A 26,758-nucleotide genomic window follows, 5' to 3' on the forward strand; every position below is an offset into this window, starting at 1 on the left:
AAAACATCGCAAATAATGCAGTTTTATTATATACATATACATTCATTTTTTATATATATTCATATTTTATTTATATATTTAAATGGCCATAGTTAATAGATAGGATTAGTTGGTTATTTATGTATATTAGGCTGTTATATATAGATCTGCGCTGAGCACTTTAATATACATCATACAAAGATTTAGACAATATGTGGTTTTATTTAATCCATTAAAGTTTTACTGTTTTAAAATAATGTAAGGTAATTAAGTTAATATATATTGTAATTCTTATATGTTTAGTTTATATATTAATGTTATGGGTCCTTTTATGAAAGGCATACATATAATATTTGAATCTAAAGAGCTTTCAAAATGCATTAAAATGGACTTATTTGCAGAAATGAGGTAACTGAATGGCACTGTAACAAAAGAAAGATGTTGCTTTAAACTAAGATATTTAATGGTTAGTTAATTGTTTAATTATATCGATTAAGTATAATGTATAGCTATATAAACTGAAATAACAGAGCTTGTAATAGAATCTGATGAAGCGTACTATTGCTACGTGAAAGCGCTCATTCCTGTTGGTTTTATTCATGGAATAAAGAAGAAGTTTTCGTATTTTTTACTTTATCTGGACTTTTTGCAAGTTAACAACCTTTGTTGTAGTTGCACTAGACATGATGCATTTAGGCTTAGCTCTCTATTTTACTGAGTAAGTGACACGAGATTGTGTTTGAGTTCACGTGAGTTCACGCTAATAGAGACGTGGAGTATAGCTTTTGAGTGCAACATAAGGGTTCCACAAGCAAACTTTTTGGGGCTTTGGAGTTGCAGATAGCCACATTAAGGTTCTTGCTATTTTTATATGGTATATATATATATATATACAGTCAAGCATTTTAGTGATGCTGTGGATGTAATGGTTTTGCGTCTTCTGCAGACATATTCAAAGGTATTGGAAGTTTAATGTTTGACAGCTAAAAAATATGCGTTTTATATCACGCTGTACCTGTAATGTCAACTTAGGTACAAAGTGGTATTTTTGATGTGTACTGCACTTTTTAAAAGTTGCTTTATCTTGTGTCGCTTATGCTTCTGATATATATTCTTATTTGGAAGTTAATGATATGTGCTTTCTTAACACGCTGCAAATGTACTGCCTAGTTAGGTTTAATGTTCCGCTCTTGATGAACTCTGAGTTTTACAAATGTTATATGGTTGTGTGGTGCCTATGTTTCTAGTACTAGTTTGAGAATGCAAAATGCGATCAGTTAGTTCGTCTTGTTTAATAACTGCTGTCTTTTATGTACCAGATATGCTGTTGTTTCTGTAATACGGGCTGATGTTTATCACTCATATAGGATGCATTGTGAAAAAGTACACATGGTTTGCTTTTGTAAATAAGATAATGGCCTGAGATTGTGCATTTTCAGAGTTTAGTTATACGCTTAAGTGTAATATGAGTGTAACGCAATAATTTTCCCATTGTTTTCTCATTGGCTAAGAATTTGACCAATAATGGGTGTACGTAGTATTTTTAAATCTGTGTACTGGATGTTGAGTTGAAAAGTCTGAAGAAGCCTACGGGTGAAAGCGCTTACTATAATTAAAGCTTTATGAATTTAACTGAAGAGCTCTCGTACATTTTTGTATTGTCTTTGAAGAGTTGAAGTACCTGAAGCTGTCTAGTCGTTATTGAGGGTGCCATTAGGTTCCTACACACGAGTTTATGCTTGGACTTTATATTTATATCTTGGCGTAGTAGGAACCGTACTCTGTTGGCTGGGTGTCCTTCGTATCCTTGGTATTAGAACAGTATTTTCATTGTCATTTCCGTGGTGGATACACTTGTGTTTCTTATAATATCTAGGTGTTTCAGATCATACAGAATAACTGTTTGATACAACTTTTACATAAAATATAGGAAATATTTTTTCTCTAAAATCTCAGGACATTTGCCATTTTACAAATTCTTTGCAGGACACAACTGTCCAAAGAGGGACTGTCCCTTGCAAAGTGGGACAGGTGGTAACCCTTACATACCAGGATATCAATGGCTGAAATAAATGTTTCATGAGCCTTACAGCCTTTATTTTTTTTTCTTTTTGTGACAAATTAATTTGTTTATGAATTTCATGAGTATTTTATCAGCACACTTGTTTTCTGAATGTTAATGAAGCTCTCATAACAATATTAATATCATGTAATCTGTTAAAAGTATCGGCACTTTTAAAAGATTTTTAAAACTTTGTTAGGAGAAACATGCTTCCTGCAATTTGTGACCACTGAATGTTCATTCTGACATTTAAAAATGTCCCTATTTATGTTAAGCTTTGGACATATTTCTTGCACTAAGAGGTTGTGGTGAGTGTGTGAGTGTGTAATGTCCTAGTTAGAATTATCAGGTGGAATTTATTTTCAAGTGCATTTTTAAGGAATTGTGAGCTTCAAGGGAAGATAAATTTACTGCTGCTCATGCTAAGTCTGCTTAAAATGTGCAACTGTTTAGTTCAGCAAATGGTATCACTATTGTCATATAGAATTTTAAAGCAGTGTTAGTAACACAGCAGGTAGCATACTTGCATCTTGATGTAGAAGGCTATAGGTTCTACTTCCACAGCATGTAGATTTGTATTTTAAGGAGATGGGGTGCTGCAGTCCTGAGTATGTCCTCCTTTGGAGGAAATACCTAGCAACTATGAACCTGTTTTTCAGCTTGCCACCCATTCCCTATTGCAGTATACTAGCTTACCACTTTTGTTTAATGTAGCATGGGCAATTTATTCTTTAGGAGTAGTAGGCACTGAATTGTAGATATGATTGCATAAGATATTTACATAAGCATCATGGTTTAGACATACAAGTATGTAGTAACATTTGATTGTTCATACAGTATGTTTAGTAGAGATAATGCTGAAGATGTACTAAAAATAAGACCAGAAAGGAAAAACTAAAAAGCACTAGCCAGATTGTCAAAGCAGGAGAATATAGACAAGTTCATGTGAGATTCATTGACATTTTAAGGGAAACTGTGAAGACTGTGCATAAAACACATATTTCTATCCAGAATTCTTACCTCAGTCTCAACCTCTTAGAGCAAAAAATCTGGACAAAGATTAAAATGATGGGGGAACAAGTAGAGAAAGATTTTAAATATTGCTCTTACAAACTTAGAAAGTTGATAGAATAATAGGTTTTGCATTAGCATGAAATTGCTGAAGGATGTGGAGTCTTCGACTCAAATGTTTATTATTATTTAATGACTTCAATCCTCAGCTATTTGCCATAAAAGTACACATTTTAGGAAGAACACACAAAAAATAGGAGGCGAAAATCTGTTCAGTTGAGAGGTATAATGGTGCTTACTGCAGTATTAAGTTTTCTTTGCATAAACATGTACAAAAGCAAAAATCAACTAGTTTTATGTATTTATTTTTTGTTGTTGTCCAGGTTAGTATGATGCACATGCCAATCACTGGTGCAGCTGAAACACATCAGAAAATGTTTTTATTTTAATCCCATACCTGACACTTTTTTTTGTTTGTTTTTGTTCAGTAACATCATTGACAGAAGATCTGCAAGATATTGACAACAAAGGTAGTAGTAGCCCATTGGATTCTTTAGGCTAACTTATAACTTCAAAGCCAATGCATCAGACAAGAAGCGATCATTCAGATATAGTAGCAATATGATATAGTTCATTACTGACGGCAATTAGTTTTCAGAATTCTTCACGTTGTAGGTTTTGCATCATTTTAAGATGCAGATAAAATAAGTTGAACTGAGCAGTGTTAATGGTGGAAAAGCGAGACGTCAGTGAAAAACTAAGGAGTCAAGATAGGGAATAGAAATACTTGTTCTGTAATAACTCTCAAAATCCATGACTACTGTGTTTGCTCGGTGTGTCGATTGCAAATCCTTGATAACACTAACTCAATACTAAATTTATCTGCTAGTGATCTTGCCTTACTGAGAATGTCATTCCTAAAGTGTTCTTCAGCATTGTTGCGGTGCTCCTTGAATATTTTAATAAGTCTGTTGATGTGTTGTTGAGCCTCTACTATATCAAGTTGAACAGACTGAAACATCTGGGCAACAGGCTCAAGAACTGATGAGTAATTTGCAATAATGAAGAGAAAAATAAGAAATGTGCACGATGAGCAAGCGCTGAGTAACATATGTGCATTTTGTCTGGTTTCACCAGCAATGCTCTTCTGAAGATCAGCCAGGCAGTCATATATTTTCTCAAAGTTCTGACTAAACACATGAATGGATTTTATTTCTCGGTCCATCGTGTCTCACACAGAAGAGGTATATTTGGTGCCAATGCTCGCCGCTTTGGACTGTCATGGAAAAATAATCTTGATAACATCAGCAGCACTATTCATTTCAGGAACATCATTCAGATCACTGACTACAAGGTTTAGTCTGTGAGATGCAGTGGATAAAGGCTGTTTTGGATACTTTTCACAAATCTTTGCCTGACCACCATTCTGGATGCTTGCCATTATGGAGCAGTCGTCATAGCCAGTCTGAGTAATTTTTCCAGGTCTAGACTGCACTTTATGCATTCACTGACAATGACATTTGATACAGACTGTGCATCTCTCACGACAATGGGAACAAAATCTGCAAACTCTTCTCGAATACAATCATCATCAACAAACCAAATGCCCAGTGACAACTGCTCAATGTCTGAGATATCTGCAGTTTCATCTGCCAATACACGAAATCCAACTGCCCTGTTTGCTGCACAAACAATCTCCTTTTGAAGTATGTGTTCGTATTCTGCCAACAGCTCATTTTTCACCCTATGGGATGTGTACCAAGCATTTCCTGCACCTGTTTCACTGTGCTATTTCAGTATTGTCATCAGCTTCAATACGAAAATCTAACAAGTAACAAATTTCCACCAGAGCCTTCTTTTCCACAGAGAGGAATGTCAGGGGTTGCACAGTAAATAATGGTAGATACAACTGGTTCCAAATTATTTTGGTTCTCTGCAATTTGTTTTCCTACTGCTGCATCTGGCTGTGGAATAACAGCTGTTTCTGGCTTCTGTCGTGTTCATGTATGAGAGAAATTTACAGCATCTTCAGTAGAACCTCTGTGCCATGATGATTGCATGCGATTTCTTGCAAGACTCATTGAAAGCATTATATTTTGTGCACACACTAGTGATGAAGCTGCCTTGCAACCCACGGTGAAGTAACTGAGGAAATAATACACAAGTTAAGCAGAGTGGGCCTTTCAAGAGAGGAGAAAATGCAAGCCATGGTGAGTACTGAGGTAACCAACTATATCTGAATATAGTTGGTTAATAAATAATGACATGCATTTCATTTTCAGACTTCATATCATTCAGAAAATTTAATTCTAACATAGATCCTTTTATTCTAGCAACTTTCTAATGTGTCCCTAGTTTTGGGCCTTTATCCCCAACGTTATAACAGGCTTTGTCCAGATTTCTTGTGTTAACAGAATGAGAGGTATGGTGTGTATGTGTGTCTGTATGTATAAGAAGGAAGAAGCATACCCCTCAGCTGTCCAGGTTTTTGGAGAATGTCCAGATTTTTCCCCATATTCCTCCTAAAAAGTATTGAAGTTGCTAAGTAATGACAGACATTTGAGTTTTAGATATAATATCCTTTAGAAAAATGCATACTAGCATAAATCCTGTTCTAGCAATGTTTTAAGTTCATGAGAGCAATATTTATAATCTGTTCCGATTTTACTTTAGGCTTTGTCCAGATTTCTTGCACTTAAAGGTTGAGGTGTGTGTTAGAGAGAGTGAAATGCCCTAGAGTTAGCAGGTGGAATTTATTTTCAAGGAATTGTGAGTTTCAAGGGAAGAGAGTTTTACTGCTAAGTCTGCTTAAAATGTGCAATTGTTTTGTTTAGCAAATAGTATAACTATTGTGGTATAGAATTTTTAAAGCAGCACAGCAGGTAGCATACTTGCATCTTGATACAGAGGGCTGTAGGTTCTACTCCCATAACATGTAGATGTGTATTTTAAGGGGGTGTATGTCTTCCTTTGGATGAGCTGCCTAATAACTATGTACTTGTTTTTCAGCTTGCCACCCATTCCCTATTGCAATATACCAGCTTACCATTTTTTTTAATATAACGTAAGCAATTTATTTTTCAAGGGCAGCAGGCAGTGAATTTGTAGATGAAATGATGAAATATAAAGTTGTTTTCTAGCAACAACCTCTTCACTGGTTTCAGATCTCTTTAATGTGGAATTATTCAGATGAGTTTTACTTCTGCAAAGATTCTGCATATTGATTGATATTGGTGAATTGTATGACAGAAGTTTGAGTAGAGTGGTCCTTTTATTGTTGAAATGTTCTGAATTGGCAGGTTGTCATTATTGGTTCATATGATTTGTTTCATTGCTTAAAGGAAAAATGTTCAGAACTATAAATTTAAAACGCACTCTAACAAGTGGTGCTGTATTATACAAGGAATATAATTCAATTATTATATAGTATAATTAATAGTCAGGAGGGTGAATCAAATAACTTTGCATGGTTCTAAAATGTGTGCAAGGAGCCTATGATTTGAAAACAGCCCAAAGGTAAACTGTCACTGGCTAGATGCATTTTCTTTGAACGCGGGTTTCAATGTTTCGGTGAATGTGGGTTTCAAAGGCAGAGAAGTTTTAATGCTAAGTCTCTTTTCATTGTAAGACTATTGCTTTGTTTAGGTTTAGTAAATGTCTATCAGTGTTTGTGCTATAAAATTTGAAATAAAAGTTGTAAATGAAATCCAAATATCTGTAATCATTGTAGAAGTAAAGCATAAAACAGTATGCACACTGAGATATTTGAACAGTGTCTATGACAAATGGAGAAAAATAGTCAAGTATTGGGACACTGGAATGGCTGCGTGGGCAGGGGTGGGGCTGAGTGGGCGGGGACATCGGAGGGGTGGGGTTACATGGGCGGGGCTTGAGTTTGCACCCCCCCTGCAAAAAATCCTGCGGGCTCCCTTGCTAACAGGATAAGGTCTGTAGAGGCTCTGTACAAAAGTTAGAGGTCGCCTGTCAGTAGCCTCTATGACACAGAGAAAAGGAATAAAGCTTTGAGACATAGTTTTTATGACATAAGCCCTCGATTTTCTTTGAAAGTAGTGTATGCATTTGAGTTGTGTCAAATATTTGCACAGGTGCATACTGAGTGGGACATTATACTCAATGGTTGGCCTCATGAGTGTAGACTTCAGTGGAATGGTCACATCCCTGGACCCGGATACCATATCCTTAGTAATAAGCTGTGCAATGAAAAAGAAACACTTTCTTACAAAAGTGGTTATGTGGTAATCAAGAGAGAGCTCAGTATCTACAAGGGTTTCCAGGTCCCTAAATGCTAGATCAATTTTCAGGTGTGTGTTGTCAGTGTGATAGTTGCTGTGATGCTCGTGCACTGGCCCAGTAATCAAGGAGGTTCAATCCTCACCACTAACACCAGTGAGGGGTGTCCACATTGGGAAGAATAGCAAGTACACACACAGTAAAGTACAATTTCCATTAAGAGCACACAGAGATCACAGTAAGTCTGGAGCTGGTTTCTCCCTTTCTCTCCAGATCCACAGTAAGACTCTCCACTGGCACAGCTATAGAGTGGGGTCCTTAGCCAGGGTCCCAAGCCAAGTCCTTCTAGCGCTCTCTCTGTCCAACCAGTGCTTTGTGTCCCTGCCCAAGTAGCTGACACACACACTTTGAGATACAATTTAGATACAACCACACAGACACTCCTGGGGAAGGCTGGCACAGGTTCACTAGCTGTACCCCTTTTGTCCAGGCTGTAAGGTAGTAGTCACTGCCACCAGGACCCTTACTTATCAGCTACTAAAAAAACCCTTACTAAAGGGTGTACAATTATTACTGTGCAATATTGTTATCCAAATGGTAAGTGTGACTGAGCAGCAAGGCTTATTTGGAGTGACTTTGTACAGTATCAGTATATACGTGTAATGTACTCTAGAGCTTAAAATTATCTCTACACAAAACAGCCATAGTTGAAAGGTTTAAAATATTTAATAATAAAACACAAGACAATACTTCTTACTACACAGTGCCAGTCAAGAGTTCAGATATCACAGGAAAATGCTTAAAATAATACAGTAGAACATTTCTGACATCAATACAGAAAACAGCTTGTCTAAACTTACTATTTTCTATATCTTTCTTAAGAGAAACACTAAAATCTAAGATCCTACTTACATTTAGACAGAGCAAAGCAAGTGCTGGTGAGTGGTCAGTTCTGAAGACAAATGCCAAAATGCTCTCTCTCTCTGTCTCTGAGAAAGTCCTTTAAATTGATAATTCATCCTGCTGACTCATTTTAGATTACATCATTCTTAACAATTCTCTGTTTTCCCAGGCTAACAGAAACTTTACATTTACATTGCTTTGATCTTGCACCTGGTCAGGAAACGACAGTAATTAAAGACATTATATATGTAAAATCTAGTAATTAACTCTGGTCTCAAAACAATAGAAAGAATCTGCTGGTTTAGACATCATGGCTCTGAGTTTGAGATCAAGCGGTCATACAAGACTTGATAACCACAATTGTTCTCCGTTACACAGGATCCAATAAAGGCAGTCCCACAAACTCAGTAATGAATGGTAACAATTAAGTTCTCCCTCAAAGACTGTTCAGTCCACGAAACCAGGCATTGGATAATACAAGTTGATTTATTGAATGAACAAACGGACAAAATGAACAAAAGTTTAAACAAAAGGATTAAGCGCTTTCATTTCCAATGCAGGAAACTTCATCAGAATAGTTAGTATGTTTCTGTTTACGTATTTATATAGGTCTGTATTAATTATTCAATTTATTACAATTAAGAACGTGATTCAACTCATTTTGATAAAATACATTTCACTTAAAAAACTACAAGTCACTGTGGTTGAAATAAATAAAGTTGCAGTACACCATTTTCACCATTTAGTAGGACATGAAATATGTATAAAAAATAATAAAAATGTCCAATAGAAATATATGTGTTGATAAACAAATGTATGTTTACAATACTATTGTATGATAATCGTCCCATAAACCTCTATAATAAATGTGTATAGGTATGAATATGAATTGTTAAAAATTAAAATTAAAAATTAATATTGAAACGTACTAATATTGTGGAGCCTTTTAAGAAATGTTAAAGGTATTAAAAATGTTATTAATATTAAGGATGGAAACCAATAAATAAATAAATAAATAAAAATATGTACATGTATTGTTGTGTTAGGTTATCATATCCACGTAATGGACTATGAGTTCTTATTCAAAGCTTTTGTTTTATTGTTGGTTTTAACTTTGTTGGCCCTTAACCTTAGGGTAGGTAAAACTGACACATAATCGTTCATTCCTGGGGGTGTGTTGGCATCCAATTGTAATTGCCATATCATTTCTCTGTAGATTAACTGGTTTTCCCTGTCTCCCCCTCTACTGTCCCTAGGTAGCAATTCCAATACCCACAATTTAAAATTAGCTTCCTTACATGACAATGTGCGTCTAAAAAGTGCATTTGTTTCCTTTTTTCTATTTACGTCATACATGTGCTCATATATTCTTTGTCTTAAGTGTCTCTCTGTCTTCCCTACATAATAAGCCCAACAATAAGTACAGTAAACTAAATACACTATCCCTCTAGTATAACAAGTATAACGTTGCTTACTTCTAAAACATAATGGAATGGTAGGTATTATTAGTTCACTTGTATTCGCTACAAATATGCATTGGGAACATCTTCCACACCGAAAAGTTCCTTTCTTTTTGTTTGTTACATCATTCTCCTGTCTAACTTCCTCAAAAATGTTCTTAAGGTTAGGTCCCTTTTTAAAACTATAACATAGATGTCTGTTGAATATATCTAACCTATTAGGCATGCCCTTGAAGATGTCCCATGTCTTGTTTATAGCTCTTCTTATTATGTTGGTGTTAGAGTTGAATGTCATGACAAAAAAAGGGGGTAGTTAGTTCTTTTCTTCTGTTGTGAATTTCACTGTTTTCAACTTCCACAGCATTATTATATATAATATTGATTTCTATATTGCTATTGTCTGTGTTCAGTAAGGGTATGTACCTAGTACCCCACCCCTTAGTCACCTCTTCCTTAAGAGACACGATAACTGGTTCTGAATAACCTCTCTCCAAAAATAATTTGTGTACATAGTCCATTTCTTTTATAAAATCTACATGTTCTGATGTCATTCTAGCCACCCTGACCATTTGTCCTTTTATGATATTTTTCTTCTGCAATGGGGGGTGGTTACTATCGTAATGTAGATAAGAATTAAAGAAACAAGCTTTTCTAAAAATTCTAGACACATATTTTTTGTTTATGTCGTCTTTTAAAATAGTAACATCTAGATAGTGTGTCTCCGTATTAAATTCATGTGTAAATTTGAGGAACTAAGTTGAATTGTTTAAATATTCCATAAAATTAGGTATTTCTTGTTGTGTACCTTTCCATACAATCAGTATATCGTCCAAAAAATGAAAATATTTTTCTATATGATCCATAAATGGAGAGTTAAACACAAAATGTAACTCCCAATATAACATAACTATATTGGCAAATATGGGGGCACAAGCTGCCCCCATAGCTACCCCATCCAACTGTTGGAAAATGTCTCCTTGAAAATAAATAAAATTGTTTTTAGTACCAGTTCAATGTTCTCTAGTACTAATCTGAACTCACTCTTGTTTAAAAATCTAAATTCAGTTAACATAAGCTCAAACCACTCAAGACCTGTATGATGTGGAATCACAGAAAACAAATCCTTTACATCCACTGTTAAAAATGAATAATGGGCTTGGTATTGTAATACATTTATTTTGTTCAATAAATCCCATGAATCAATTAAAATATGTGGATATAGTTTATAGAAGGGCTTCAGTTTTGTGTCAACATAAATTGCTAAAGGTTGAGTTTTTGACCCATCTGATGTCACAATAGGTCTTAATGGTGGATTTTCTATGTCTTTATGTATCTTGGGGATACCAAGTCATACAAGACTTGACCTATCAGCTTTCTTCCAGCAGAGTGCTCTGTTGTTACATTTTTGACGTTCAACATTTAACACCATTTTCTTCCATTTGCGAGAACAAGTCTGTGGTTTATATTAATGTTTATAAATGACAGAATTATCTACAAAATTCTATCTGGCTAGTCTGGCAGCCTTCACATATCTTCACAGTTGCAAGGAACTTCTTGCTTGCCGAAGGATACTATTATACATTTCTTGGTATTCATCTCTAGCCCATGGTTTTGACACCAGTTATTAGTTTGGGAAGGCCGGAAGATCTAGATGTCTTCTAGGGGTTTATCATGGCACCAAGTTTAGTCATCTGCAAACTTGGTCATCCATTAACTCTTAACAGTAGCTTTGACCTCCAACAAGTAAATACCAGAGAAGAGTGACCCAGGACCATATCCCTGGGGTATACTACTAGTGAAGGATCTTCTGGAGGAGCTAGAACAAAACATCCTAACTTCCTTAGTTGTATTTGTGGTTCAGTTTACCTTTTAATGAGTTAAATGGGGACTAGCATTTAGCTTACATAGTTTATATATGACACCTGAATGTGGGATGGTGTGTAAAGCTTTTGTGAGGTCTGCATATGTAGTGTGTACTGTATTGCCATCGTCCATTGCTTCAGTAATCTTCTCAAAGAAGTTAACCAGTTTATATAGGCAGACTGCAGTGGCAGTGGTGTAATAGATGCCACAGTCACCTTTATAGGTTCATAGGCAGGTAGTAGACTATCGGTCCTAGGGCCTATGTAAGCCTAGCCAACAAGGTTCCCTGCTTTCACCACCCATGGATGCTATTTACCTGCACCCCTCTCTAGCAGGGCCACCGATGTGATGCCTGGGGTGAATTTCCTATTGCCCATCCACTCATCAAGATTTTTCTTGAAGAGTGCTAGTGATGAACTCTGCTTGACATAGGTAGTTTGTTCCAGAGCATGGGAAGTTCCTGGGACAGAAATCTATCCCTCCAGCATGTTCTGTTAATTGTGGCAATGAAGTTTAGGTCTCTATAGCATGTGGCTCTGAGGGATTGGGATTTCTTTAAGTGTAGCATGTCCAGCAGCTCAAGGTTTGACATAGCTTTGTATGTTAGGCAGAGATCACCTCGGAGTAGGTGATATGCTACGGAGTAAAGCCTGAGTTTTTGAGGCGGTCTGCATAGGGTAACTGTTTGAGTCCCATAATCCTCTTTGTGAGATATTTTTGTGGCTTTTCTAGCTGCTGCAGGTGCCTTGTAAGGTACATTCCAAATGGGGTGTTGTACTCTATAATGGGTCTGATGAGAGCCGAGTAGAGGGGGACAATGACTTCTTTTTTCCTGGATGAGAACCCTTTCATGATGAGGTGTGCTATGTAGAAGGATTTTCTGATTATTGTGGTGATGTGATTATCAAAGGAGAGGCTACTATCCACTAGAGTCCCAAGGTCTCTTATCACACCTTTGATGTTAAGTGGGCTGCCACCTATGTGGTAGTCCATGGGTACAGGGTTTTTACCAAAGGGGATGACAATGCATTTTTTGGCTTTGAGCTTGAGGCCATGGCTCTAACACCAGGCATCAGTCTCGGTGAGGCCCTTTTGCAGGATGTCCTTGTCATTTGGGGACTCAACTATGGCATCCAATTTGCAGTCATCTGTGAACTTTGTCAGCCAGAGGCCCTCTGTGTTGGCCTGTACTTCAGAGAAGTAGATCCCAAACAGGAGGGGACCCAAGACTGAACCCTGTAGTACTCCACTTGTCACAGGCTTGGAGTCAGGTTTGAAATCTGCAATTTTTACAGTGTGGGTTCTATCAGTGAGCCAGTTGGTGAACCATCTTGTGACGTTCGGATTTATACCCAGTTTGGTGAGTTTATTTATGATACTGGAATGACAACTCAGGTTTCGTGCCCACTGAGTGGTGCAGAGCTACAGTTATCCCACTCCACAAGGGGGGATCCACCTTGGATCCCGGAAACTACCGTCCCATCAGTCTGATGAGCCTTATCTGCAAGGCCATGGAGCGTATTATTATGGAACTTATAAACGAAGACATTGGCAACCGTCAAACACTGGACCCCACGCAGTTTGGGTTCGAGAAGAGCCGATCTTGTCTCCTGAACCTGATTGCTTCTTTGAATCAGTCTCCAGAGCCATGGACAAGGGTAAGGTGGTCCACACAGCCTATCTAGACCTTGTCAAGGCCTTTGACACCATCCCCCACTCTGGAATCATAGATAAACTTACTAAGCTGGGAATTAATCCCTATGTCACCCAATGGGTTGCTAACTGGCTTACTGATAGAACCCACACTGTAAAAGTAGCCGACTCCAAATCCAGCTCCAGACAATTGACAAGTGGAGTACCTCAGGGTTCAGTCCTGGGACCGCTCTTGTTTGGTTTGACAAAAGGAGGTCATTGTCCCACTGTACTCATCCCTCATTAGACCCATTATAGAATACAATGCCCCGTTTGCTATGTACCTCTCAAGACATCTGCAACAACTGGAAAGGCCACAGAAATACCTCAGTAAAAGAATCACAGGCCTAAAGCAGATGCCCTACGCTGACCGCCTTAAAAAACTCCAGCTATACTCTGTCACATATCATCTACTCAGAGGCAATCTCTGCTTAACATACAAGGCCATGTCAAACCCAGAGCTGTTGGACATGCTACACTTAAAGAAATCCCAATCCCTCAGAGCCACACGCTCCAGGAATCTAAACCTTATCATCACAATAAACAAAACATGCTGGAGGGATAGGTTCCTGACCCAGAGACTCCCCAGACTCTGGAATAGATTATCCATACATGTCAAGCAGAGTGCCTCTTTGGCCCTCTTCAAAAGGAACCTTGATGATTGGATGGGAGAAAGGAAATTCACCCCGGGGATCACATCAGTTGCCCTGCTAGACAGGGGTCCAGGGAAGTAAATAGTGTGGGAAGAAATAGCCAGGGAATTGTTATGGCTAGGCTTGTATAGGCCCTAGGGCTGATAGCCTAGTACCAACCTATGACCCTATGAGGGATGGTGTCGAAAGCCTTGGCGAGATCGAGATAGGCTGTGTGGACTGCCTTACCCTCGTCCACGGCTTTGGTGGTTGTTTCAAAGAAGACGACCAGGTTCAGGAGACATGATCTGCCCTTTACAAATCCGAACTGGGTGGGGTACAGAGTTTGGAGATTACCAGTATCCTTGTTTATGAGTTCCATGATAATACACTTCATGGCCTTGCAGACCAGGCTCATCAGGCTAATAGGGCAATAGTTCCCAGGGTCAGTGGTGGCTCCCCCTTTGTTACAGAAAGCTGTGGGTTTGATTCCCACACTAAGCAGATTGATTGCTGACACTGTATTGCAGTATAATGGAGGTGCTGCACTCCTGAGTTTGTAACTCTTCTAATAACACATTAAACTGAGGCCCAGAATGCTTGGGTTGGTGATAGATCAGGTGGATGTAAAAGATCCACGGCATCTATCAAAAAGAATAGGGGTTTCTTTATTGTATAAAGACATTTTCATCCTTCTTTCATTATTTTCATATTCATATTTACACTTTATGTCATACTTTGTACATCACAATAAAGCACTTTACATGCTTATCTTCATAAATAAATGTAAAACCCATTTCATCCCTCCAGTCCTTTCCACCGTATCACATATTACCATCTCATCATCTTTTCTTTTGTTATACAGCCATTCTTTACATCTTCTTTTCCATAAACATCAAACAGCAATGAATACAATTTTATCCAACTTTTTGAATTCACTCCCAGTCTTGTATTTTCTATACAACACCATGTCCATAACCTCATCTTTAAATAATTTCCAGTCATAAACATCTTTGAATAATTTCCAAAATGTTCAGTTTTCTTACAATCCAAAACAATGCAGTGATATCTCTTCAGTACTACAGCTATTACATATTCTTTGTTCTATCATTTTTATATTTCATGTTACTTTTCACTGGCAGTGTGTCCAATAATAAATGCCACAGAAAAATCACTTGATTTAAAAAAAAATCAAATCTTTTCTGCCTTTTCCTAATTACTTCTTTTGTATTTGCTCCACATTTTTTTCCAAGATCAATATAATAGTTCCATATCTCTCAACTTCTTAGCACAAGAATTTTGGTCAAAGTCAAACCTAATGGGGGGACAAAGCCCCCAAAATAGGGACAGTTTTTAAATATTCCTCTTACAAACTTAGAAAAATTCTAGAATAAATGGTTTTATATTAGCATACATTTTCTGAAGGATTTGAAGTTTGAAACTCAAATGTCTGCCATTATTTAGTGACTTCAGTCCTCAATGATTTTCCAGAAAAAAACACAAATGTTATGAGGAAATGTCCAAAAGTATGATGCAAAAATCAGAACATTCTGTAAAAATCTGGATAGTTGAGAGGTATGGGTAGTTCTCTTTCATTGTTTTTTTTATACCATTCTTTCCTTTCCGTCTCTACATCATTTATATCAATTCTCCGTGTCTGTTTTACTTTCATATTCCCTCTCTTCCAAACCTTTTATTTCTCTTTCCCTACTTTATATTTTTCAAATTAAAAAAAAATGTAGTATTATTGTAGGTTTTCAGATACTATGTTAACACACAAGATAAATTTATTGGTGCTAAGAAAACAGCTGGATTTATCAAATTCAACCCCGCTCTTTTCTTTTACATTATAAACTATCCCTCTTTTGACTAACTTCAATCTTGTCCTCCACAAAAAAAACAAAATATACCCAGTAATTCAGTATCTATACAGCTTGAAAACGTGCACACCACCTAAATATGCTAGCTTTCCTAAAATACGTGTTTAGCATATATACCCTTTTTCTTAGGGACAACTAAAACACTCTCCACCAGTCTGTCAACTTTCATATTTGTTTAGAACTTTTCTCCATTATTCTCTTACTACTTGTTCCCTTCCAAACAACCCCTAGAACATCAAGTTCATTTCTGGTAAAATAAATTCCTGATACTCTTACCACATCTCCAAACCCCTTACTTTTTGTCATATTTAAGTGTAATCCTATTGTACCTAAAAATTTGTTCTGTTCTGTGGATTCTCTCTTTCATCCATTGTTTGTTCTTGGCCACTAAGACCAAATTTTCTGCACAGGTTAACATTAATGGTAACTTTATTCCTTACACACCATTCACCACTTTATCAAACTGCCAAAATGGCTTCATTGTCATAAGGTCTTCCCACAGTTGCCCTCTTTCTTCTTAAGGCATTTCTTTTCTGCAATTTTTCCTGTCAGTCTTTTTGACCCTTTTCCTTCTTTTATTATATTTTCATTCACTCCTATCATTGCCCATGCAGCCCTATGATCTGAACACTTTGCTTCTCTTCTTCTTCTTCTTTTTCCCCGGTTAGGGGTCACCACAGCGGATCACCTGTCTGCTCATGACTGGTAGTGGAGTTTTATGGTGTCGAGTTGCCAGCCCGGCGCCCAGCCTTCCACAGAATGCACACACATGCACACACACGCACACCTAGGGCCAATTTAGAGTGTCCAATCCATCTACAGCATGTCTTTGGGAGGAAACTGGAGCACCCAGAGGAAACCCATGCAACCACAGGGAGGGCATGCAGACTCCGCACAGAAGGCACCCCAGCCGAGGATCGAACCAGAGAACCTCTTGCTGTGAGGTGGCAATGCTAACCGCTGCACCACTGTGGCCACCCCAAACACTTTGCTTCTCTAATTCCTTTTATTTGTTTCATGTCATCTGTAAACAAAATATAATCAATCTCTGTTTTGGTTAACCTTCTCTTGTAAGTATATTCTCTCCCTTTATCTATTCTTAACCTGCCATTATTTGCAACCTCTTTCAGAATTTTTATATCCTGTACTAATTTTCTATTCACCTTTCTTAAATTACAGTTAAAGTTTCCCACCATCATAATAGACCTATTTACTATCACATAATTTTGCATTTCCTTTTTTAACAAGAAACGTCTTTATTACAATATCACTTATGACCTAGGCAATCATACATTTATATAAATGAAAACAAACCACAACGCAAACATTATACATCACTTATAATCAATCCAATCACTGCCAGCCAAACATTACATAGCTCATTCAAATCCTACCTTCTTTTAAACCTCATTCCTCCACTGCATGTATTGTTCCCACAATTCCCATTTTTTCTATGTACTTTGCTGCTACCTATTTCTAAAGATCCCATTTCCAGTTGTTGTATCTCTGTTACTATATTTACTACTACTAGTACAGTTGATTTAGACTTAGATTTCTATTTTCTAGTAACTGCTTTTTTGGCAGTCACCATAATTAGACTCAGCAAAGCCTTACTGTGTCTAGGCAATTCTGATTCTGTATTATCACTCAGAAAATCATTTCTTTAGTTGTACCCATTTGCTCACCTAGTATTTCTGATAGAGTAATCTGCAGGGAATTTTTAAAGTTTGCCAACTCATTACTCTCAGAAAATATGTTCCCATCACACCTCCAACATTTACTGGCTGCCTGAAGATAAATTCTTTGGAGTCTACTTGGGTATGAAAATATCAGTGTAAACGCTTCCAAGTAAAGATCCCAAGTCTTCTAGACTTTGTTGCATATTTGGGAGACATACGTATATCCTCCATTATTTCTTTGTGAATTGCTTATCCATTCTCTCTTCCCAGTCCTTTCTAACCTCCTCTGATTGATTGTTATTGTTATGCAATATTTTATACGCTATGCTAATTGTTCCTTTTTTAACAACAGCTTCTGTTCTAGATGTTACTACAAACTCCATCAGTGCTGGTCTTTCACTTAGCATTCCCCCTATTTCTTTCTCTTTGCTTATACCTTGATATCAATCCTTGATAGGGGCGGCAATCTCTAGTCTGCAGTCCAAATAAATTCTTTGCCTCTTCCCATTCTGTTTCCTTTCCCTCTATAATCATTTGCTCCCAATGCCTTGTTTCATATAACAATTTTCTCCAATAAATTCCAACCTTCTCTTGCCTATTGTTTGTATCCCTAATTGCATTCATCCCTATTGGCAGAATCTCCTTTCTCCATTCCCGTGTTGGCTTAGTTCTTGGAATACTTTCTTCTACTTTATGAATATAATAATCTGTATGGTTACTGTTATTTTTCTCAAGGAGCTGCATCCAAAATCCAAGTCTCTCCTTGTTTCTTGGGCTTCCCCCTTTTTCATCATCATCCCATTCCATGTTGAATTATAGGTTTTTGCTTATGCTATGTAGAGGAGCCTTAACTGTGTAGCTCTGAAATACCCTTTCAAATTGGGGAATCTCAAACCACCTTATTCTATTGGAAGAATAAGCTTATCCCACTTGATCTTGCCATCTTCCCCTCCCAAATAAAATCCTTCAGCTCTTTATTAATCGCTATCCACAACTTCTCCTCTGGTTGATAAAAATATGCCTGACCAGTGTATAAAACTAAAGGGACTAAAAACATTTTAACTGCTTCTATCTTGCTATCCATATCCATAAAACAGAGCTTCCAATTTCTCAGTTTTTGTATTATCTTTTGTTTAGTCTCTTCCCACATGTCCTTAACTGCCACACCAAAATCCTTTTTAATCCATATTCCTAAGTACTTCATTTTATCATATCCCCATAAATATATCACTGAACCAGTTTGTGTGTGGCTACATAATTTACAGCTATTGCCTTTGTTTTAGCTTCATTAATTTTGTATCCCAAAAAGTTATGAAACTATCTGAAAATGTTCCACAACACTGAAACATCCTTTTCTGGTTTTACCAGGTATAAAATAATATCATCTGCAAATACAGCCAGCTTTTCTTGACTGCCATCAGGGGCGGCCCATGCTATTGGACTGCCGGACTGCAGCCCCCTCAACTTCAAACTAACAAATAAAAAGAAATAAAAAGAAAAAAATAAGAAAAAAAAAATTTAAACTTCGCGCATGCGCACTAGTCCAGACTGCTGCTGAGACAGTCTGGAGCATGGAGCATGTGCAGATTGTCTCAGCAGCAGTCCTGATTGAGACACGTGAACAGGAACGCTCCCACAAGTCTATGCAGTTTTAGACTGCCTGGGAACTCGCTGGGGAAATGCGTCGGGGTCGGACTGCAAGGTCAGCAGTCAGGAGAAGGATCTCGGGTCTGGATTGGATTGCTGCAGGGGAAGATCTCGCGATGGGCAAGGTCAGGATTTGCACGGGTTTTTCAGCTGCACTCGTCGGGGGTTTTGTGACCTGGATCTAGATTTACTACAGGGACCGTGTGTGTGGATCTAATGGTGGCTTTGCGGACAGGGATTTACTACCGGACCAGGTAAGTGTACAGGGGGGGTGTGCGTGTGTGTGTGTGTGTGTGTGTGTGTGAAAATTCCCCTGGTGCAATATACTGGTGGTTAGGCTCATGGTGGTGTGGTAGGGAATACCTCAGGCTTGAACCCTGTACCTTGTATGCAGGTGTTAAAGACCTGAATTCCCTACCCACCACCATTTGTAAAAAAATTGCAGATTTTTGCCTCATATTTGATCTGATCTGTTCCTCATAATATCTGTGGTTTATAAATGTTGCAATGCTTGATATTTGATGGTGCAGTGGTAGCATTGTTGCCTCACAGCTGCAGGTTCTCAGGTTTGCTTCTTGGCTGGGGTGCCTTCTTTGTGGGGGTCTGTATCTTCTCCCTGTGTTTGTGTGGGTTTGCTTTTGTGTCCTCCCATGTTACAAAGACATGTCTGCATTATTTCTTCCTGGGTCTCTGCTGAGAATTGTTTTTTTTTTGTTCCAAGTCAGACTGTCCTGATTAACAAATGTTAAATAAAATTGACAGGCATTTGAATTTCAGACTTCAGGTTTCTGAATGTTTAGTTCCTTACATATTTGATGGTGCAGTGGCAGTATTGTTGCCTCACAGCTATATGTTTTCTGGTTTGATTCTTGGCTGGGGTGCCTTCTGTGTGGAGTCTGCATCTTATCCCTGTGTTTGTGTGGATTTGCTCTGGTGTCCTGCCATTTTACAAAGGCATGTGTCTACAGTATTTCTCCCTGGGCCTCTGCTGAAAATTGTTTTTGTTCCGTCAGAAGGAAAATTGACAGGCATTTGAACTTCAGACTTCATATTCTTCAGAAAATACATAGTAAAACGTTTTATTCTAGCAATAAATATATAATAACGCAACATTTTATTATAGCAATTTTTTAAGTTTATAAGATGGCTATTTGAAATTTGTCCTTATTTTTGGGACTGTAATACCCTGTTAGTGGCTTTGTCCAGGTTTTTTGTGCTAAGGTTGACAGCTATGGCAAGAACTGAATTCACTGAATATGTTTGAGGGCTGTATTCCCTCATTGCTGGGTTTGTCCAGGTGTTTTGTGCTAAGAGGTTGACAACTATGGTGAGAACTGAATTCATTAAATGACAGCCATTTAAGTTTCAGTCTTCCTCTCTTTCACAAAGCAGCTGATTTGGCGTAGTGGTATGTTGCTCTTGACTGTTTTGCACAGGGACCTTGGCAGTAAAATGTACGGTGGTAACACAGCATTTTTCTTTCACAAAGCAGGTGATTTGGCATAGTGGTATGTTGTTCTGACTCTTTTGCACAGGGACCTTGGCAGTAAAATGTATGGTGGTAACACAACATTTTATTCTAGCAGCTTTCCAAGATTATACAAGCAATGTTTAATGTGTCCCTGGTTTTGCCCTTTGACCCACCCCAATAAATTTGGCTTTTTCCAGACTTCTTGTGCTGCGAAGTTGAGATGCAGTTGAGTATTGAGTAGATTTTACAAGGAGCTGAGAGCTGCAGGGGAAGAGAAGTTTAGTGCTGATTATGCTAAGTCAGCTCACATTGCTAATAGCACAAAAGGTTGTGTACTTGCTTTTGATGCAGAAGGTTGTTGGTTCTACTCCCATAAGGGGTGAATGCTGCCGTACTGAAAATTAAGATACTAACTATGAGCCTGTTATCAGTTTGCCATCCATTTCCTATTGCAATATTACTAGCTTATTTTTAATGTAATTTAGGCAATTACATTCCAAGGACATGCATCTGGAGCATTTCTCCCCGGGCCTCCGCTGAAAACAGGCTCTGTGGAACCTAGTCGGACATTCCCAGTCAACAAATGTTAAATAAAATAAAATAAATAAATTATTCCTCAGGGGCATCAGACACTTTATTTTTCGATGAAACCATGAAATATAAAGGTGATTGCTAGCACCAACCTCTTCATTACAGATTTATTTAACGTGGAATTATTTAGATGACTTTTTTACTACTTCAGAGATTGTGCATATTTACTGATAATAGTGGGCTGTAGAAGTTTGAGTAGACTTTTATGATGGAAATGTTCTGAATTGGACAGTTTTGTTTCATTGTTTACTGGAAAAATGTTCAAAGCAATAGGAAGGTGTATCAAAGAGCACATGTATGTTTCATATGCAAGGGGCCTATGATTTGAAAACAGCCCAGAATTATTTTTTATCTGCCACGGGTAAAATGTATTTTCTTTGAATGTGGGTTTTAATGTTGTTTCAATGAATGTGAGTTTCAATGGCAGAGAAGGTTTAATGCCAAGTTTGTTTAGCAGATGTCTTAGTGTTTGTGCTGTAAAATGCAAAATAAAACTTTCAAATGAAGTTCAAATCATCATAGAAGTAAATCAGTATGCACATTAGTGTTGATGGTAAATGGAGTGAAATAGCAAAGTAATGAATCATTGGAATGGCTGCAGGGAGGCTCCATTCGACCATGGTCTTGTGAGGGGGAAGGGCGGCAAACTCAGACAGCCCCAGCTGAACTATACCTCCCAACTGTCCAGATTTTCAAAGAATAGATTTTTTGCTTCTTATTTTTGTTTTGTTCCTCATAAAATTTGTGGTTTTCTGGCAAATCATTTAGGAATTAAGTCACTAAATAATGACACACTAGTTTCAGACTTCATAACCTTCAGAAAAATGCATGCTAAAGTAAGACCTGTTCTATCAACTGTCCCAGTTTATAGAAGTGAAATCTTTAGTACTGTTTATATGTTCCCCCAATATATTTGGCCTTGTCCAGATTTATTGCATTAACAGGTTGAGAGGTACATGCAAATAAATTGCTTTATAGAATTAGGCATAGCCAAACCTCTGAACTGTCCCTGATTTTGACTCAAAATGTTGCTCTTCCCCTAATGATCCCTCCACAAAATAGCAATTTTGGAAGAAAACATGGAGGGTTTATAATTAAGAAATGACTGTAATAATCAGATTACTTTTATTTCAGAAATGCATGTAGATTATTTTATTTTGTCAGCTGCTCAAGTTAGCAGTACTAATATTAAAGTGTCCCTTCTTTGACAGGTTCCCAGCTGTATTGTGTTGCTATTTTATATTTTTACATCACATTTTTGGTCCATTTTTCATAAAATTGTGTTTTTTTGGCAAATTAGTGACAAATAATTAAAGACTGAAGTTAGAAAATAATGACAGACATTTGAATTTCAGATTTCATACCATTCAGAAAATTCATACTAATGCAAGACCTCTATTAGCTTTCTAAGTTTACAAGAGCAATATTTTTAAAAATTGTCCTTATTTTTGGGCCTTTGTCCCATTTCTTTGTATGGCTTTGTCCAGATTTCTTGCTCTGAGGTTGAGAGGTATGACAAATGTGTCAGGGCCATCACAAGTCAGCCAGAGACATTTCAAACTGTGACATACTTGTTGCACCCCACTCCCCCATGTAGTGACTCTGGATGTGTCGAAGCAAGGCAAGGAGTAGTTATGCAGTGTAAATGTGAAGAGAATCCCACCCATCCAAGGTAGACACAAGTACTAGAGTGGCTTTTCATCTGTCCTTGATTTTTACAGAATGGTCTGGTTTGGTTTCTGTCATATTTTTTGTACTGTTGATTTATGCTTATTACTCAAAGTGCCTGTTGCTCTGTGTTTAAGTAGCAATACTTTAATGACCATCAGGTAAGCTTGGCTGAGATTGCAAGATGCAAGTAAGCTTTAATAAGCATACTGTTAAAGAATTGCCAACATTTAAAGCCTTTCTGTTGCAATGTAGAGAATACTTAACTAGATAATGTATAAGCCTTGGGTATTGAAATGCATATGCCAGTATTTGTAATAAAGGACAGAATTACATTATTTTAAGAGTCTCAGTACACTTGGAGACTTCCAGTCATCTCTGCAGGCTTTACCCGTAAACCGAATGCCAATCGTGTGGCCCATAACCTGTACAGTAATCCTTTTAAGCAATGTATCTTAAGCTTCTTTCTTGTTTGCTTTTCATTTTTTACTTTGATCATGTTTTCCCCATGAAACAAGTAGATGTCAGGCAGCAGGTCTTTTTTTTGGATAAGGAACATTTTTACAAGTGGGGGCATCAGAGATTTCTACTTTCAGCATGTTACTTGTTACTTTAGTAAAGCTGAATATAAATTATAATTAGAAGTGCAGTGCAAGAAGTGGTTTGAGTTGAGTGCTGCTTGTTTTTCTTATACTTGATTTTGACTGGCATTCCATTAATGTATTTTAAAAAAAAGTAATTTATTTTTCATGCCTCACAACCTTTTTGTTTCCATCTAGATATTAAGCTGTCATGCAGCCAATGCATTGAAATATTTTTATTCTTCTACACTTCATTTTGTCTTGATTGGACTCTCATGATGACTGTTTGGCACCCAGTGCAGTATATTTAGTTTTTGTGGTTTGCTACTACAGGTGTGTGTGTGTGTGTGTGTGTGTGTGTGTGTGTGTGTGTGTGTGTGTGTGTGTGTGTGTGTGTGTGTGTGTGTGTGTGTGTGTGTGTGGTAGGGAATACCTCAGGCTTGAACCCTGTACCTTGTATGCAGGTGTTAAAGACCTGAATTCCCTACCCACCACCATTTGTAAAAAAAAAAAAAAACTGCAGATTTTTGCCTCATATTTGATCTGATCTGTTCCTCATAATATCTGTGGTTTGTAAATGTTGCAATGCTTGATATTTGATGGTGCAGTGGTAGCATTGTTGCCTCACAACTGCAGGTTCTCAGGTTTGCTTCTTGGCTGGGGTGCCTTCTTTGTGGGGTCTTTATCTTCTCCCTGTGTTTGTGTGGGTTTGCTTTTGTGTCCTCCCATGTTACAAAGACATGTCTGCATTATTTCTTCCTGGGCCTCTGCTGAAATTTTTTTTTTGTTCCAAGTCAGGCTGTCCTGATTAACAAATGTTAAATAAAATTGACAGGCATTTGAATTTCAGACTTCAGGTTTCTGAATGTTTAAGTCCTTGCATATTTGATGGTGCAGTGGTAGTATTGTTGCTTCACAGCTATAGGTTTTCTGGTTTGATTCTTGGCTGGGGTGCCTTCTGTGTGGAGTCTGCATCTCCTCCCTGTGTTTGTGTGGATTTGCTCTGGTACCCTGTCATTTTACAAAGACGTGTCTGCAGTATTTCTCCCTGGGTCTCTGCTGAAAATTGTTTTTATTCTGTCAGCAGTAAAATTGACAGGCATTTGAATTTCAGACTTCATGTTCTTCAGAAAATACATAGTAACACAACATTTTATTCTAGCAATTTTCTAAGTTTATAAGATGAATATTTGAAATTTGTATTCCCCCATTATTGGCTTCGTCCAGGTTTTTTGTGCTAAGGTTGACAGCTATGGCAAGAACTGAATTCACTGAATGTTTGAGGGCTGTATTCCCTCATTACTGGGTTTGTCCAGGTGTTTTGTACTAAGAGGTTGACAGCTATGGTGAGAACTGAATTCACTAAATGATAGTCATTTAAGTTTTTGTCTTCCTCTTTTACAAAGTAGCTGATTTGGCGTAGTGGTATGTTGCTCTGACTGTTTTGCACAGGGAGCTTGGCAGTAAAATGTATGGTTCTAGCAACTTTCCAAGATTATACAAGCAATGTTTGTGTCCCTGGTTTTTGGGCTTTTGACCCCCCCCATACATTTTGGCTTTTTCCAGTTTTCTTGTGCTGCAAAGTTGAGTATTGAGTAGATTTTACAAGGAGCTGAGAGCTGCAGGGGAACAGAAGTTTAGTGTTGCTTAAGTGAAGTTGGTTTGCCTTGTTAATAGCACAACAGGTTGTGTACTTGCCTTTGATGCAGAAGACTGTAGGTTCTACTCCCACAAGGGGTGGATGCTGCCGTACTGAGAATGTTCTCCTTGGTGAAGATACTAACTATGAGTCCGTTATCAGTTTGCCATCCATTTCCTCTTGCAATATTACTAGTTTATCATTTTTTTAATGTAATATAGGCAGTTTATTCCTGAGGGGCAACAGACATTTTATTTTTGATGAAACCATGAAATATAAAGGTGTTTGCTAGCAGCAACCTCTTCATTAGTTACAGATTTCTTTAATGTGGAATTATTTAGATGACTTTTACTTCTTCAGAGATAGTGTATATTTACTGATAATGGACTGTGTAGAATAGTGCATATTTACTGATAATGGTGGACTGTAGAATTGTGCATATTTACTGATAGTGGTGGACTGTAGAATTGTGCATATTTACTGATAATGGTGGACTGTGGAAGTCTGAGTAGACTTTTATGATAAATGTTCTGAACTGGGCAGTTTTGTCATTATGGGTGCATGCATTTTGTTTCATTGCTTACTGGAAAAATGTTCAAAACAAATTTAAAACGCCCTCTAGCAACTGTAATATATTGTACAATGAATATAATTTAGTACAATGAGGAATGTGTATCAAAGAGCACATGTATGTTTCATATGCAAGGGGCCTATGATTTGAAAACAGCCCAAAATTAATCTTTTATCTGCCACTGGCAAAATGTATTTTCTTTGAATGTGGGTTTCAATACTGTTTCAATGAATGTGAGTTTCAAGGGCAGAGAAGTTTTAATGCTAAGTTTTCATTGTGAGACTGCATTGCTTTGTTTAGTAGATGACTTAGTGTTTGTGCTGTAAAATACAAAATAAAACTTTCAAATGAAGTCCAACTCGTCATAGAAGTAAAGCAGTATGCACATTAGTGTTTATGGTAAATGGAGTGAAATAGCCAAGTAATGGTTCATTGGAATGGCTGCAGAGGCTCCATTCAACCATGATTTTGTCAGGGGGGAAGGGCAGCAAACTCAGACAGGCCCAGCTGAACTATACCTCCCAAATGTCCAGATTTTCAAAGAATGAATAGATTTTTGCTTCTTATTTTTGGCTTGTTCTTCATAAAATTTGTAGTTTTCTGGCAAATCATTTAGAAATTAAGTCACTAAATAATGATACACTGAGTTTCAGACTTCATAACCTTCAGAAAAATGCATGTGAAAGTAAGAACTGTTATTCTATCAACTGTCTCAATTTATACAAGAGCAATTTTTAGTACTGTTTATATGTTCCCCCAATATATTTTGCCTTGTTCAGATTTACTGCATTAACAGGTTGAGAGGTACATGCAAATAAAATTGCTTTATAGAATTAGGCATAGCCAACCTCTCAACTGTCCCCGATTTTGGCTCAAAATGTTGCTCTTCCCCCTAATAATCCCTCCGCAAAATAGCAATTTTGGAAGAAAACACTGAGGGTTTACAATTAAGAAACAACTGTAATAATCAAAGTTATAGATTACTTGAAATGCATATAGATTATTTTATTTTGTTAGCTGCTCAAGTTAGCAGTACTAATATTAAAGTGTCCCTTCTTTGACAGGTTCCCAGCTGTATTGTGTGGCTATTTTATATTTTTGCATCACATTTGGTCCATTTTTCATAAAATTGTGTTTTTTGGCAAATTAGTGACAAATCACTAAAGACTGAAGTTAGA

The sequence above is a fragment of the Protopterus annectens genome, chromosome 2.part0 (assembly GCF_019279795.1).
Source record: "Protopterus annectens isolate FY-2018-M chromosome 2.part0, PAN1.0, whole genome shotgun sequence".
NCBI classification, from domain to species: Eukaryota; Metazoa; Chordata; order Ceratodontiformes; family Protopteridae; genus Protopterus; species Protopterus annectens.